Source organism: Nannospalax galili, unplaced genomic scaffold, assembly GCF_000622305.1.
Source record: "Nannospalax galili isolate Female #2095 unplaced genomic scaffold, S.galili_v1.0 scaffold135, whole genome shotgun sequence".
NCBI lineage: Eukaryota > Metazoa > Chordata > Mammalia > Rodentia > Spalacidae > Nannospalax > Nannospalax galili.
Window position 1 is genome coordinate 2,792,111 of NW_008338998.1, and position 15,291 is coordinate 2,807,401.

The following is a 15,291-nucleotide window of genomic DNA, read 5'->3' on the forward strand; positions in this document are numbered from 1 at the left end:
CAAAGAGGAGGGTCAACACAGAGGAATCATTTCTTCCATGCTTCCAAGCGAAGCCAACCATGATTGAGTAGGACCTTTGACTTATCTTCACATAGATGGAACTGGTAAAAGAAAGGAGCCAAGGGGCTCCTCCCAAGCCCATGTGACCCCTGAGGAACAGATGCTCAAACAACCTTAAGAGTAAAAATAAATCAGTTTATCTGGTCCAACTGTATGGTCTTAAACTCCCAAAAGGAAAGTATAACCAAAGATTAAATGGACCAACATAACATATGTATAGCTAAAGGCTACAGCTAAAGGCTACATAACAAGCAACAATGCCAGACAGGTGATACCTCTTTTGAGATGGATTTTTGCAGACAACACAAATAATGGATTTTGTTTCTGAATCCATTAGGTTAGTGTCTTTTGACTGAGGAGTTCAGATCATTGATATTTAAAGTTGTTCTTGGGAGATGTGTATTTGTTGCTGTCATTTTGATTTCTGTTTGTATTATTGGTCTACCTTTGGTTCCACAATTATACTATCATTTAGTTTCATTCTGATGGATTTTTGCAGACAACACAAATAATGGATTTTGTTTCTGAATCCATTAGGTTAGTGTCTTTTGACTGAGGAGTTCAGATCATTGATATTTAAAGTTGTTCTTGGGAGATGTGTATTTGTTGCTGTCATTTTGATTTCTGTTTGTATTATTGGTCTACCTTTGGTTCCACAATTATACTATCATTTAGTTTCATTCTGTTACCCCTTGAGTATAGTTCCTTTCTTCACTTTGTGTTGCTTCAAGTATTCTCTGAAGAACTGGTTTTGTGAATATGAATCCTTTCACCCTATTCATCTTGTGGAAGATTTTCTTTCACCTTCAACTATAGTAGACATTTTTACTGGGTAGAGTATTCTGGGTTGGCATCTGTGGTCATTTAGGACTGGCAATACTTTGGTCGAGGCTCTTCTCACTTTCATAGTTTGCATTGAAAAGTCAGCTGTAATTCTGATGTGTTTTTCTTTGTATGTTATGTGGGTTTTTTTTTTTGCAGCTTTCAGTATTCTCTTTTTGATCTATACATTTCTGTACATAACTGTGATATGCCATGGTTAGTTTCTTTTCTGATTTTGTCTATTTGGTGTTCTATGTGCTTCTTGTATTTTTGTGGACATCTCCTTCCTTAATTTGGGGAAATTTTCTTCTACAATCCTGTTGTAGAAATGGACAATGCCAGTAACCTGAGAGCCTTCTCCTTCCTCTATGCCTATGATGCATAAATTTTGTCTTTTAATGGTGTCCCACATTTCTAGCATATTCCATTCCTGTGTATTTTTAAATTTTTTTCATAATCTATACTTGAGCCATCCAGTTCTTCAACTTTATTGATTAGTTTTGAGATTCTGTTTTCTATTTTATTCATTCTACTGCTGGGGCTTTCTCCTGTCATTTTTAATTTGCTTGCTGAGTTTTTCACTTCCTTCTTCATTTCAGCCATATTTCTCTTCAATATTTCTATCTCTTTTGTGAATTTAGTCAGAAGTTTATCCCTATCTTCTTTTAGTTTTTTTTTTATTTGATAGTTTCTGTATTGTTTAAATTTGTTGAATTCTTTGATCATTTTTATGACTGTTCTTTTAAATTCTACATCCTGGGTTATCTATAGGGGGGGTCCTCATTTTAGATCTCTTCTGTAGGACTGGTGGTGTTTGGTGGGGACATATTATTTGGGATTTTCATATTACTATTTTTTTCATTGTGATTTTGGCATGTGGTTTCTTTTGTTGTTTGTGATTCTGGTATGAAACTCAAGCCTTTCTTAGTTGAGTTTAAGTCTGATTTGGTTTGTATTTATGATGTTCCTTGATTGTTTTCTTATTGGGTATGAAAAGCTGGTTGGTCTAGGCTTCAGGTTTTCTCTTTTAATTTTATATTGTAGGGACCAGATAGCACTAGTGCTACTAAGGTGTTCCTTTTGTCACCCAAGTCAAGTACCAATCAGATACTCTCAGGCTACCTCCTAAGTTCTGGACACCTACTAACCAACATCAACAGCACAATTTTGGAAGCTTGGTAGGCAGAGACTGAGTTCAGATTCTCTCAGCTTTCATAGGTCTGGACCCCTACTAAAGGGAAAAGAAACCTACTCCTGTAGCAGTGGAAGTGACTGCAGATGGGGATGGGGATGGGCAAGTGCAATTTGGGAAGCTTACCACCATGCGCAGGCCAGATTCAGTCACTCTCAAGCAGCCTGCATATGTCTGAGTTCCTACTAAAAGGCAGAAAATCCTGCCACATACATACATATCATAAAGAGATAAAAAGAAGTAATTCCATAACATGGGGCCCCTGCTATCATGGGATAGCAAAGAAAAAAAAATCACAATTCCAGAATGAACTCCCTTTTTGAATCTGTTAATCAGGGGTCCTATAGACCCTCAAGCAATACTGGATATTGACCCTGTTCTTGGTTACCCACCAGAACTTGATAAGATCCTATTGCTGAAGACATTACATACATGAGTTGTAGAACAAACAAGGAGAAATCAAGCTGGTACTAACTTCAACTTCTCATCTCTACTAGCTAGCTTTCATAGTGCTAGAATGTGCTATATATGCTAGTAGAAAAGAGAGTAATCCTCAGGCTTGCCCACCTGTGAATCCTGTGAGCTACATATTTGACCTGGCCAATATGCCCACTGATGCAATAGCGGCACAAATATTATGGGAATAACCAACCTCTTTCTTATCAGATTTAAAGTTTGTTTCATAGGATGGAACCCATACATGAGATTAATATTAGGCCTAGGAACTTCTGGCTAAACATAGTGAAAAGCCTACTATTGTTCTGCTAACTAGAGATAATATTAAATTAACTCCTGACTACTTATTATACTCACATAATAATGCATTCCTCAGCTCTCACCAGAGAAGCTTCTTCATACAGCAGCAGGTGGTGTTTAACAGAGAGTTACAACTGACAAACATACAAAAAAATACGAGATTGCAGAGAGGTATCACTAAATAGGACACCTATACTAAACTTCTGTCTCTGGAGGATCAGGAATCATTGCCAAAGACAGGGCAGAAATATTTTAAGAGCTAGAGGTTGTACATGATCACAAGGAAACAGAATTTTCTAGACAGCAGAGGAGTTACTCAAATGAACTCACAGCAATTGTGACAGAATATGTAATTCCTACCTAAGCTCATGCATGACAAAATTCTATCATAGAACTTAAGAAGTGAACAAGAAACCTTAACCCTAGCTGAGGAACTACTGGAAACTGATAGTTGCTGGAAGGGATATGGTCAGTGTTCTTTAAGGATATGACACTGAAGGGCATCTGGAGACACAGAGTTGACTCAAAAGGCCTTAAAAATATATGTGTAGAGAGTATATGAATTCACACAGAGGATAGTACAATAGGTGTAGATATAGAAGGGGTCTAAATATGACCAAAATATAGGGGAGGGGTCTAAATATGATCAAAATATATTGTATGAAATTCACAAAAAACTCAATGAGAAAAAGAAGGGAACAAGTACTCTATCAAGAGTTCAGGTAGGGGCTGAAGAGATAGCCCAGCAGTCAAAAGCACAGGCTGTTCTTGGAGAGGACTTGGGTTTGATTCCCAGCACCCACAAGGCAACTAACAACCATCTGTAACTCCAGTTCAGGGGATCCGACGCCCTCTTCTGACCTTTGCAAGTACTGCATGACATGGGTGTGCCTACCTATATGAAGGCAATACACTCATACACATAAAATACAAAAAATAAATGAAAAGTATTTTTCAAAAAAAAGAGTTTGGGTTGTCTATTTGGGTCATATTCTCACAAGGAATCTGGCAATGTTCTAACTGTATCCTGAAATTTTGAGTGTGGTTGAATTAAAAGGTATTGGGCACGTTTGTTTCACAAAGGAAATGTTAAGCCTGTGTATTGACTGTGATGTTGTTGCTCATTGCTCTTAGCCAGGTTTATAGTGAAATAAAGAAGTAGAGTAGAAATCTGTAAAACATGAATAGTTTGTTGAGGAAAGTTGTGTGTGTGTGTATGTGTGTGTGTGTGTATGAAATTAAAGCTGTGAAAAGTGACTGTGGACAATCAGTAATAATTGCTAAAGATGTTAGCAAGAACATAAGCCTACGGCTGCACACTAGGACAATAATAATAACGGTACACTAAGGTCAAGACCCTAACCACTGAAATTTCTGTTGTATAAAAATGAAAAAAAAAGTCATTTGAAAGGCTAGTACCTGAATATAAAAGTTTGCAGCAGATGGCTTCTGCTTGAACAGGGGCGTCTAGGGCAGTGATTTCCCAGGAAAGCTCCCAAAGGTCACTATAATAATCACAGAGGGGAGCAGGCTACATCTCACACTGACAACAAAACTCGGCATTGTCCACACAGTAGTTTTGCAGTCATGCAAGATATGACAATGAGGGAATCAGGAAGGCTTTGGCCTGGGGTCCAAAAAAGCCACTGAGTTCATGTGAAAAGTAGCCAAGTCAGACTCCTTGTAAGGAAGGCCCTTTGGGCTTTGCATAAAGCTGTGAAAGTCAGCCAAAGTTTCAGTGGAAACCTCAGGACACTTACATGCCAGGAACATGGGCTGTCCACTAAAGAGAGGGATAGTAGAGCTGGTCCCTTGAGAAAGCCCATATAGCGGCTGCAGAGAGAGCTCAGAGGTTAAGAACACTAGCTACTCTTGCATGGGACCCAGGTTTGAATAGCAGCACCAACATGGCAGCTAACAACCATCTGTAACTCCAGTTCCAGGAGATCTGACACCCTCTTCTGATTTCTGCGGGCATTGTGTGACAGAGGTGTACTTACATATATGCAGACAATACACTCTTACACATAAAATAAAAATAATAAATAAAATATATTTTTTACTAAAAAGAGAGACAAGCTATGCATGCTACAGGCAACAGACTTGAATGGGTAGAATTACTTAAGTTCAAGGAAGCCCAATGATGCCACCATAAACCTTGGATGCTGGACATGGACCTGCAGGGTCTAGCATGTGCCTTGCTGGGTTTGCACCTTTCTTTGGTTCAGTATTTCCTTGTTATGTCCCCACTAATTCCTTTTTGAATGGTGATACTTATTCTGTGCCATTGTATAGTGGGAATGTGCAACTTGTTTTCTGATTTGATGAGCTCATAAAAAGATTACCTTGAGTCAGAGGATTTAGGAAGCCACATATGATTTCAGGTACAGTCCCTCCTAGCCCATGCCTACAGGAGATGTACAAAGGATGTCTTGTTCAGATAAGGCAGGCCTCAATGGCCCCTGCCCACCTTCATCAAACTAATTTTGCTCTGACATAGTAGGATTAATTATGAACGGTGCTAGTCTGAGAACCACTAAAGAGAGTAAGGCATAATCGTATCTAACCCCGTGTTTTTACAATTTAAGAACTATTACACCTGGAAAGGAAAATGAAAATAAACATAAAATTGTGTGGTTGACTGTAATCTTGTCACCAACCCAGCTGCCGTTCCTGGAGGGATTGGAATTGAAAAATATTTACCCTGTTCTAAACAGTGTCCCAATGTGCAGCATGTTTCTCACAGTTTCTGTTAAAAACAGTGGGCTAGTTGCCAATATTCAAATCCATGACCTATTACATACCAATTTTCCACATATCTGCTCATTTTGAAGGGTTAAATGATTTGATATGGTGACTCCTGGCAGATTATTGTAGGTCAGACACTGCTTTAGAGAAAGCTGTGCCCAGGTCTCTGCTGCCATTACCTCTTCCTCTGTCTCACCCCCAGCCTCTCATTTGTCTTCCTTGCTTTTCAAAATCTTCATACTGAGTTATACATTTTCTATTTCAGAAAAAGGCATATGTGTGTATACATCCACTGAAAATAATAACACAAAATAATATATACTGGCACTGTGTATACTGCCTTCTGATCTGTTTCTGTGGCTCTGTTCTGTTTCCTTTTAAAATGATGTATATGATTCATTTATCTCATTCCAAAGACATGGTGTCTCCAAAGTGCTGTTCTAGACCACTACCTCATCATGTTTTCAAAAGCTAAAGCCATGAAAGACATGTGGCTTGTCTAATATCTAGAAACCAGGTAATCAATAGCCTGAGCCTAAATAGTAGCCTTGAGTTCAAAGGCACTTCTTTAGTAATGAAGAGGACCTAATGCTGGAAAGACTACATTAAGGTGAGAATCTCTGAATCAAGAGTCTTAAGGCAGGCTCTAGCATAGCTTCTAAGTAATTGTTGAGGGTTTGTGACCAATAGTAGCCCCTACAATACCCAACACTTACCACATATATGTCTTCAGTGTTTGACTTTGTCTCACCACAGCAGTGGAAAATTGGTCCTTGATGCTCTTCCTGTGTATTTGTGAAACATTTGTACTGAGAAAATTATATTTTTCATGGCATGAGGAAAATAATTATTATACATGGGCATATTAACAGCAGCAAACAAAAAATAATGATCAAAATTCCAAAAGCAGTATTTCTCTTTTTCTTGCATACAAACAAAGGCAGATTTGGAACTGCTTCCCATTGTGTCTTTTAAATCAATATTCTTCCCTCCTCCTTCTAAGCACGTCTCAAAGTAGGTCAGATGCAACAGGGTAGGAAGGCACTTAATTCTCATCACACAAAGCAAATACCATTTTCTCTTGACAAAACCTGTGTGGGATGTAATTCTTCCCTCTTCCTCTTGACTTTTTCTATCCTAATTTGAAATCAGAGGGAGAAGGGAGACTGGAAGGCATTCCTCAATGTTGATCATATATCAGAGGTATAGCTTCTGCTCAGTAGTCCTCCTCACATTCCCCCATTTGGGAACCCTCAAAGGGAGACCTCCTGGAGAGCCCAGCCTAAAAGCAGGGAAATTTCACAATATATTAAGGAATATTACTTTGAAGTTTGGCAGCACAATAAAGATTGAAGGGAACCTAACCTCAGTGATCCTGTGACCTGAGGCAGTGCTCTGAACTGTTCTAACAAAATTCCATAGATGAGGAAGATTATTCAACATTCATTTCTCCCTGTTCTAGGAACTGGAAAACTCATCATCTGGAGTCAGCAGATTGGGTGTCTGATGAGGACTCTTTGAGATTTATAGAAGGCTGCCTTCTAGATTTGTCTTTATGGATAGGGAAATGATCATGTCTTTCATCTTTTTTTTAAAAGGACACTAATCTCATAGTAGGTATTCCATGCTCTGGTCTCTTAACTGCCTCACAAGGGCCCACCTCCTAATGTCATCCAATTCAGAATCACAACTTTAGCATGGAAATTCATAGGCATAGAGGCAGAACATCACATCAATAAATGTAGTTTTATGCCACCTTCAGTACTTTGGTACTACTAGAGGTAGGAATTTCATACACATTCTCCACAATTCACAGAAAAGAGGCCTGCAAACTGGAAAAAACATCAGCCATTTAATAGGACCAATTTTGTGGCCTGTAAGTTAATGTCAAAGTATGAATCTAATGCTAGGATGCCTTTATTAGTTATTGTTATTATTGTTTCCCCTCTGTTCTTTTTTTGTTTGATTTGTAAGATAGAGTCTTACTATGTAGTACTGGCTGGACTGTAACTTGCTGCATACATGAGGCTGGCCTCAAACTCACAGAGATCTGCCTGCTTCTGCCTGCTGAGTCCTGGGATTAAAGGCATGAACCAACATGCCTGGCCCTCTTTTCTCTTTATACAAATAGTTTAATTTAATTCATACATGGATTCAATTCACTTCCTCATTACCTCTCCTTCAATTCCTCCTGTATCCCCATGCCTACTTTCCCTTCCCAACTTCATATGTTTTCTTTTAAAAAGTTAAAATATACTAAGTCCATTTAGTGCTGCCTTGTTCCTTGGTGTGAGACCAGCTCCTGGAGCATGGGTAGCCTCTTGGGGCCACATTTCAGAAAAATGTGATTTTTCTCTCAGTACCCATCAACTGCCAATAGCTCCTCAGATAGGAGTGAGATTTCATGAGCCCTTCCCCCATCCATGCAGGGATCTTTTCTGTCTTAATCTTGCGTATGTCTTGTGCATATCGTTGAAACCATTGTGAATTTAATTGTGCAGATATACTGCTATGCCCAGCAAATACCATTTCACTACAAACATACTCTCCCTGTGGTGCTCACAATCTTTCTGCCCCTTATTCCTCTATGATCCCTGAGCCTTTAGGGGAGGGGATGTGATTAAATGCCCCATTTAGAGCTGAGGACTCCACAATCTCATCTTCTCAGTATATTGACTGATCATTGATCTCTGTATTAGTAAGCATCAGTAAACATCTACTGCAAAAAGAAGCTTCCCTGATGGGGGCTGAGGGATGAGCTATTTCATGGGTATAAGATAAGAACTTAAGGGAGCAGTGTATTACTGTGTCCATTTAAAAGAATAACATTAGTTGGTTCACGCCTAGGGTCTATAACCTTGCTAACCACAGGTTTTTTTGTCTAGCAAGTTAATGGTACCAGACATGGGTTTCATCTTGTGGAGCAGACTTTGAATTAAATAAAAAAATGATTATTTGGCACCCTAATATTTGTGTCTCTAGTACACCAATGGGCATATCTTGTCAGACCAGGTATTACTGTGATTCACAGGGTTCACAGCTGGTTAAGACAAAAGATGACTTTTCTCTTCCAATATAATGCATAGATCTTTCAAGCATCATGAGAGCTAGTCAGCCTCATGAAACTAAAAAAAAAAAAAAAAAGATCTGTGCATCAAAGACTACTATCATTTGAATGAAGAGGCAACCTATGGAATGGGAAAAAATCTTTATCAGCTATACATCTGGCAGAGGGTTGGTGAAATGAAAGCACAAATCATCTTTTGTGTGTGTGTGTGAATCTAGTCAGCTTATCTAGAGGTCTTTGTTTTAGGAGGGTCAGCTAGCGGTAATCAGTTGTCAATATTCCTTTGGATAAGCTTGGGGTCTCCTGTTCAATTTCCTAGTTCTGTGCAGGGTTACTATCTGGGAGTCCCTTTGGCCACCCTGGCCAACAACTCAAAAGAAGGTATTGCCTGTCTGGCATTGTTAAGTCAGCACAGGATGTCCCCACCCAAACTCCTTGACTGTTGGTGTTCATCATTGCAGTGCTGGAGATGATGCCATAAGGGCTGACAAGGTCACTGGGAAGGACTGGTACTGCTCTAATAGAACGAGTTCTTGCTCTCAAGAATTGAGAATTGAATTGGCTGTCTTGAGAGCAAATAACAGGTTTCCTCAGCTTGCTGTTTGGCTTCTTCTGCCACCTCTTCTGCCCGTTTCCACTGCTCTAGCATGCATGCTTTCATATGGTACCAACTGCTCTGCAGCCCTCACCAGAAGCCAATTCTAGTGTCATGTGCTTAACCTCCTAGAACTATAAACTAAACAATTCTTCCCTTCAAGAACAGCTTGGGAACTGGGAGCATCTGCAGCTCTCTTCTTACTACTCTTCTTGGTGCTCACAACAGCACCATTTGTTCCTTTCCTGCTCAGTAGCTCAGTGGTCAGTAATTTACCATGTCTACTCTCAAGAGCCATGACAGAAAGATCTTTGACTCTCACAGGAATCCCACCTTTGAAGTTGATCTCTATACCTCAAAAGGTTGCTTCGGAGCAACTCTGTCCAGTGGTTCCTCAATTGTCATCTATGACACCCTGGAACTCTGGAATGATGAAACAATGCACTACATGGGGAAGGGTGTCTCAAAGGCTGTTGAGCATATCAATAAAACTATTGTACCTGCTCTGGTTAGCAAGAAACTGAATGTCTTGGAATAAGAGAAAATTGGCAAATGATGATTGAAATGGATGGGACTGAAAATAAATCCAAGTTTGGTGTGAATGCCATCCTGGGAGTATCCCTTGCTGTCTGCAAAGCCTGTGCTATAGAGAAGGTATGCTCTGTACTGACCTATTGCAAACTTGGCTAACTCCAAATTTACCCTGCCTTTCCTGATTTTTAACATGATCAGCAGTGGCAGTTCTCATGATGGCAACAATCTGGCTTTTCATGATCCCCCTCATGGATGCATCCAACTTCTGGGAAGCCATGCACACTGGAGCAAGGATTAGCACAACCTGGAGAACCTCATCAAGGAGCAATATGGGAAATATGCCTCCAATATGGGTGAGGAAGGGGAGGCTGCACCTAATATATTGGAGAACAAAGAGGCCTTGGAGCAACTGAAGAACACAGTTGGCTACACTGTGAAGTTCTTCGTCAGCGTGGGCATAGCTGCCTCTGAGTCCTTCATGTCTGGTAAATACGACTTGGATTTGAAGTTTCCTGATGATGCCAGCAGGTATATCATGCCCGACCGGCTGGCTGACCTGTATATGTCCTTAATCCTTTATTATCCAGTGGTGTCCATAGAAAACTCCTTTGACTAGAATGACTGGGATGCTTGACAGCAGCTACTGTAAGCATTCAGGTAGTTGGGGACAATCTCACTGTGACCAACCCGTAGCAGATTGCCAAGGTAGTGGGCAAGAAGTCCTGCAAATGCCTCCTGTTCAAAGTGCACCAGATTGGCTCTGTGACCCAGACTCTCCAGGGGTGCAAGGTGGCCCAGTCTAATGGTTGGGGCATCTTGATGTCCATCACTCTGGGGAGACAGAGGATCCTTCATTGTGGACTTGGTGGCAGACTCTGCACTGGGAGATCAAGACTAGTTTGCCTTGCCAATCAGAGTGTCTGGCCAAGTACAATCAGATCCTCTGAATCCAGGAGGAACTGGGCAACAAGACCAAGTTGCCAGCAGGTCCTTCAGAAACCCCCAGTTCAAATAAATGATGGTCCAGTGATCCCTGGAGCCTCAGTCAGCACAGGTTGCTTAGACCCTGTCCCTGATGTCATCAAGGCAGCTCAAGGCTGGCCCAGGATTTTCTAAGCCTACATACTAGCTGCCTCTACTGCTACTACTTCCTTAGAAGTTTGAAGCCACACGTGACCAACTGGAACCCTATTGGAAACTTCAGCTCTCTAATCATAGGACTGGACCAAATTATTGTTTCTGTTACTTCACTTCCCAGCTCAGGAGCCCACAGACCTTCAGCGTAATCTCCAAGTTGGCTACAGGCAAGATTCCCTGGAGCTTTTTGTGCAAAATAAACATCTCAGTGACTCATTAAAAAAAAAAGAAATGCCTCACTTCAAAGACTTCATGCTGAGTCAGTGAACATGGGCTGTTTCATCATAGGAGCCAGGGATTCACCTCACCATAAGTATGCCTGTAAGTACCAACTTCAGTAACTCACTACACTTTGAGGCCAGGCAGAGGGAAGGAGAGGAGGTTTGAATTTCCATTTGATGACTTGAAAGCTGCCATTTCCTAACCACAGGCATTTTCTCTTTAAAAAATTGACAAGTAGTAGTTGTTCATATCACACATAGGGTCAGTCAAGAGGAAAGGCCTTGACCAAAATAATCTCAGATGAAATAATAAATCAAATATAGAAATAAGGCATGAGGAAAGCTGGGCATGGAGCTGTGCATACCAGAGTGGCTGAGAGAGGATCTTGGGACCAGTCTGCTAGCAATACAGCAAGTCAAACCCTACAAAAAAATCAAAGCAAAGCAAACCACCAGGTTGGTTTCAGTCAAGGTGAGAAACACTGTGGCTGTCAGAGGTGGGACTGCACTTGGCTGCATGGAGTAATAGAGTTCAGTGCCCTGTACTTCCAAGAAAAGAGGGTCTTGGTGGCAGGAGCATAGGAAGCAATGGACCTGATGCTTAGACCTGATGAGACTAGCTTATGAGTCCTGGCAGTGAATCCTGGAGGCCCTGACCAAATGGGAAAAGAAACCTGTGATTCAGAGACAACTAGCCCAAAAACCAAACTCATGACCTTGATACTTCTGGACAGAAAATCCTGACTCAGATGGTGGATGGAGAGCAGCAGAATGAGAGACCAAGGTCAGCACAGCCCTTAAATTATAAAGCAGGCATAAAACCACCATAAACTAATTGTAATCATAACTCAGAAAACATTTATCTGAGCATGTGTTAAGGAAGAATTATTGTCCTGCTTAAGCACAAAGCAAAGATAAATATAGATATGAGTGGTGAATTTCATATAATCATTTTAAGTTCAATACATAAAACAAAAATGTCAAGAGAGAGGAAGGAGATGTGGGTGGAAAGCTTCTGTAAAGATTCAGACCCTGTCAGTGTGATGCTGGGCTGTACCACGGCTATGTAAGTTCCTGGGAATGAGGTTCTGGTTCCAGCTTCTGGTTGCAGTTCAAGTCCATTGACTTGGCTACAAAGTTTTAATCAGCTTTGGTCTGGATGCTGATCACTGACCATAAAGTCCTCCTAAGAGCAACTGGGATTTTATATAATGCCCCGCCTGCCCCTGAAGAAGACATGTTTGTTTAAGATCTTTGGAAAAGGCATGCCTGACAGGATGCTTTGTAAAGCACTCAGAATTCTCACTGATGCTCCTTCAAAAAGTAGTGGTTGCCTGAATTTCTACAAAGATCAGGGTGGGAAAGAGACCTTTGGAAAGCAATCTGTTCTTAAGAAAAGCAGCTTCAGTGGCTGGTGTGCTCTGTGATGTGGAATATATTTTTGAGGATTCTCTCCAAGTTAAAGAAGTAGGATTTGGGAAACATGAAATAAGAATAAAAAAAGGAAACCTGTAAGGACAGTGGTGAGTGGATGGCCCCTGAGCCATGCACCTGGAGGCTCTGCTGGGACTCCAGCAGGCACTGTACTTAGTGACTCTACTCATCTTTCTTATCTACAATGCCAATGCCATCCCAAATGCTTGTTGCTTGGATTATTATGGAAGGCTTGGATTATTTATGGAAGCACAACTGAAGTTATATGCTCATAATTATGGTGATGATAATTTTTATGAGGTTGAAGATTCAGCTCCTGATAATGGTAGAGGTTATGGAGATGATGAAAATAGAGATGGTGGTGCCAGAAATGATGATGAAGGTAGAGAAGACAGAGATAAAGATGGTTATGGTGATGATAGTGGCAATGGTTGGAAGATAATTGGGAGGAATATTGTGACTGATCATTGGCTGACAACTAAATCATAATGAACCTGGGGTGAACCAGAGGAGTCAAGGGGTTGGACTTAGAAATGAAAATAAGAAAATAAAAGCAAGAGGTATGTTGCTAGTGAGCTCAGTGAGCATAGTGTAGGGAATATAGAGCCTGCAAAGTTAGTCTAGGAGACTCACTGAGCAAATAACCTACAAGAAAGAGAAACAATGAAACAGAACACAGGAACAATGGACTGAGAAGTGGAGGAAGAGATAGAATATTGGATTTTCAAGATGCATTGTCTGAAATGACTGGTTCCTGGTATGGCAAGATATGCACATGTGTGTAATAGCACCACAAATGTTATAGGGATAACCAGACACTTTCTGAATGGATTTAAGGTGTGCTCCAGAGGAGAAAATCCATGCCCCATACTGAAAATGTGGCCAAGAACCCACGGTTGAGAAGCTCTTTGGCCCCATGGCTTAACCTAGTACTATTACTGTGCCAAATGGACATGGTAATAATCTGCCCTCTAAACTGATAGTTCTGTAACAAGATTAGTGCAGCTCTCTAACCTCAATCTGACAAGTTTCTTTGGGCAGTGGACTGTAGTTGACATAGAAACTCACAACCTGTCCAAATGCAGAGATTATGTGTCTGTGGAGTTCTTAGGCACATTGGGACATCTATATCACACCTTTTCTTCTCAAGGCTCAGGGACCATCATATAAGAAGAGGCAGAAAGATTTTAAGAGGCAGAGATTATGAAAGACTGGAGCAAAACAGTATTTTCTTATACATGACAGGACCTCTGAACTCTGAACTCACCACAGCTGTGGTTGCTTGCCTGCATAAGACCTGCCCAAGGTCAAGCCAGTCAACGTTCCAGCATGGAGTGAGGATGGACTCTGGAACCTCTACTCCTATCTAAGGAGCTACTGACAAGTTGATGGCTTCTGGTAGAGGGAAAATCTATTTTCTTTAAGATTGTGACCTCCTGGAAGGTTGACTATGCTCTAATGGATGGCCTCACATTCATGAGTTTATGAGCAGCACAACTTGCACACAAATTATAGGTCATAAAAAAAAAGAGGAAAGAAAGTTGGGATGGGGTAGGGGTAGATCTGGGAGGACTGGGGTTAAATATCTTCAAAATACCATTGTATGCATATGTAATATTCTCAGAGAATTAATGAAGATACTGTATTATAAAATATCTGGTTCCCAAAATGTTACATAACCTGAAAAGAAACAGAAAAATGTGCCACCTACATAGGAAAAAAATTGAAATAGAAATGACTGTTGAAGAGGCTGGGAGGTGGCTCAAAAATAATTCTGGCTATGTAAGTACAAAAACATAGTGACCGGGGGATAAGGAAAAAGACTGGATTTTAGTCAGCCAGCCTGGATGAATAAGGGAGTTCCAGGCTTAGTTAGAAGGATGACTCTGAGAAATAGAACCCAAGATTGTCCTCTGACCTCTACATGCGTGTATACTCTCTCTCTCTCTCTCTCTCTCTCTCTCACACACACACACACACACACACACATACACTTTTATCATTAAAGATTCCCGAATGTTAGATGTACTAGTAAAAGGTTTTAAATCTGCTAGTTTAAAGACTTTCAAAGAACTACAGGAAATCATATCTAAAGAACTAAATCAAAGTATGATTACTTATATCTCATCAAATACAAAATATCAGTTAAATAGAAATTATTACAAAGAACCAAATAGAAATTTTGAAGTTGAAAAATGCAATGATTAGAATTAAAGTTTTTTACCAGGGAGGTACAATGACAATTTGGGTGGACAGAAGGAAGGAAAAGGGGCCATAGAGACTGGCCAGAAGCAAGATGAAAATGAGTGGGAAAGGCATGAAGAAGGAAGCAAAACATCAGTGGTTTCCAGTTGTCTTGTGGGATGAATGGGAAGAAAGCAGAGAATATGCTATGCCATGAAACCATGAGGTATAATGTTACAATGATGGCTGCATACCATCATGTATTTGCCAAACCCAAGAGTGAGCTCTATTGTGAACTGTAGGTGCTAGGTGATAATGTTGTACCTGGAGGCTATCAGCTGTAACAAACACACAGTCTAATGAAGATGTTGATATTGGGAAGGGGAATGCACATGTGGGAGCAGGGATATACGGACTATGACCTTCCTTCAATTTTGTATGGACATACAACTTCTCTAAAGCATGAAGTCAACTAAAAACAAAAAGAATCCTGGAGATATATGTGTATGTGCAGATATGGATGGCTAGATAAATGGATGAA

The 15,291-nt window shown here is 40.5% G+C and overlaps 1 protein-coding gene and 1 pseudogene across 1 annotated transcript in view; both read left to right on the forward strand.

Annotated features, from left to right (window-relative positions):
* Gabrg3 (gamma-aminobutyric acid type A receptor gamma3 subunit) overlaps positions 1 to 15,291 on the forward strand; it is a 749,929-nt gene that overhangs the window by 649,646 nt on the left and 84,992 nt on the right. The gene's annotated exons all lie outside the window — the stretch shown is intronic.
* LOC103734627 lies at positions 9,518 to 10,789 on the forward strand (annotated as a pseudogene).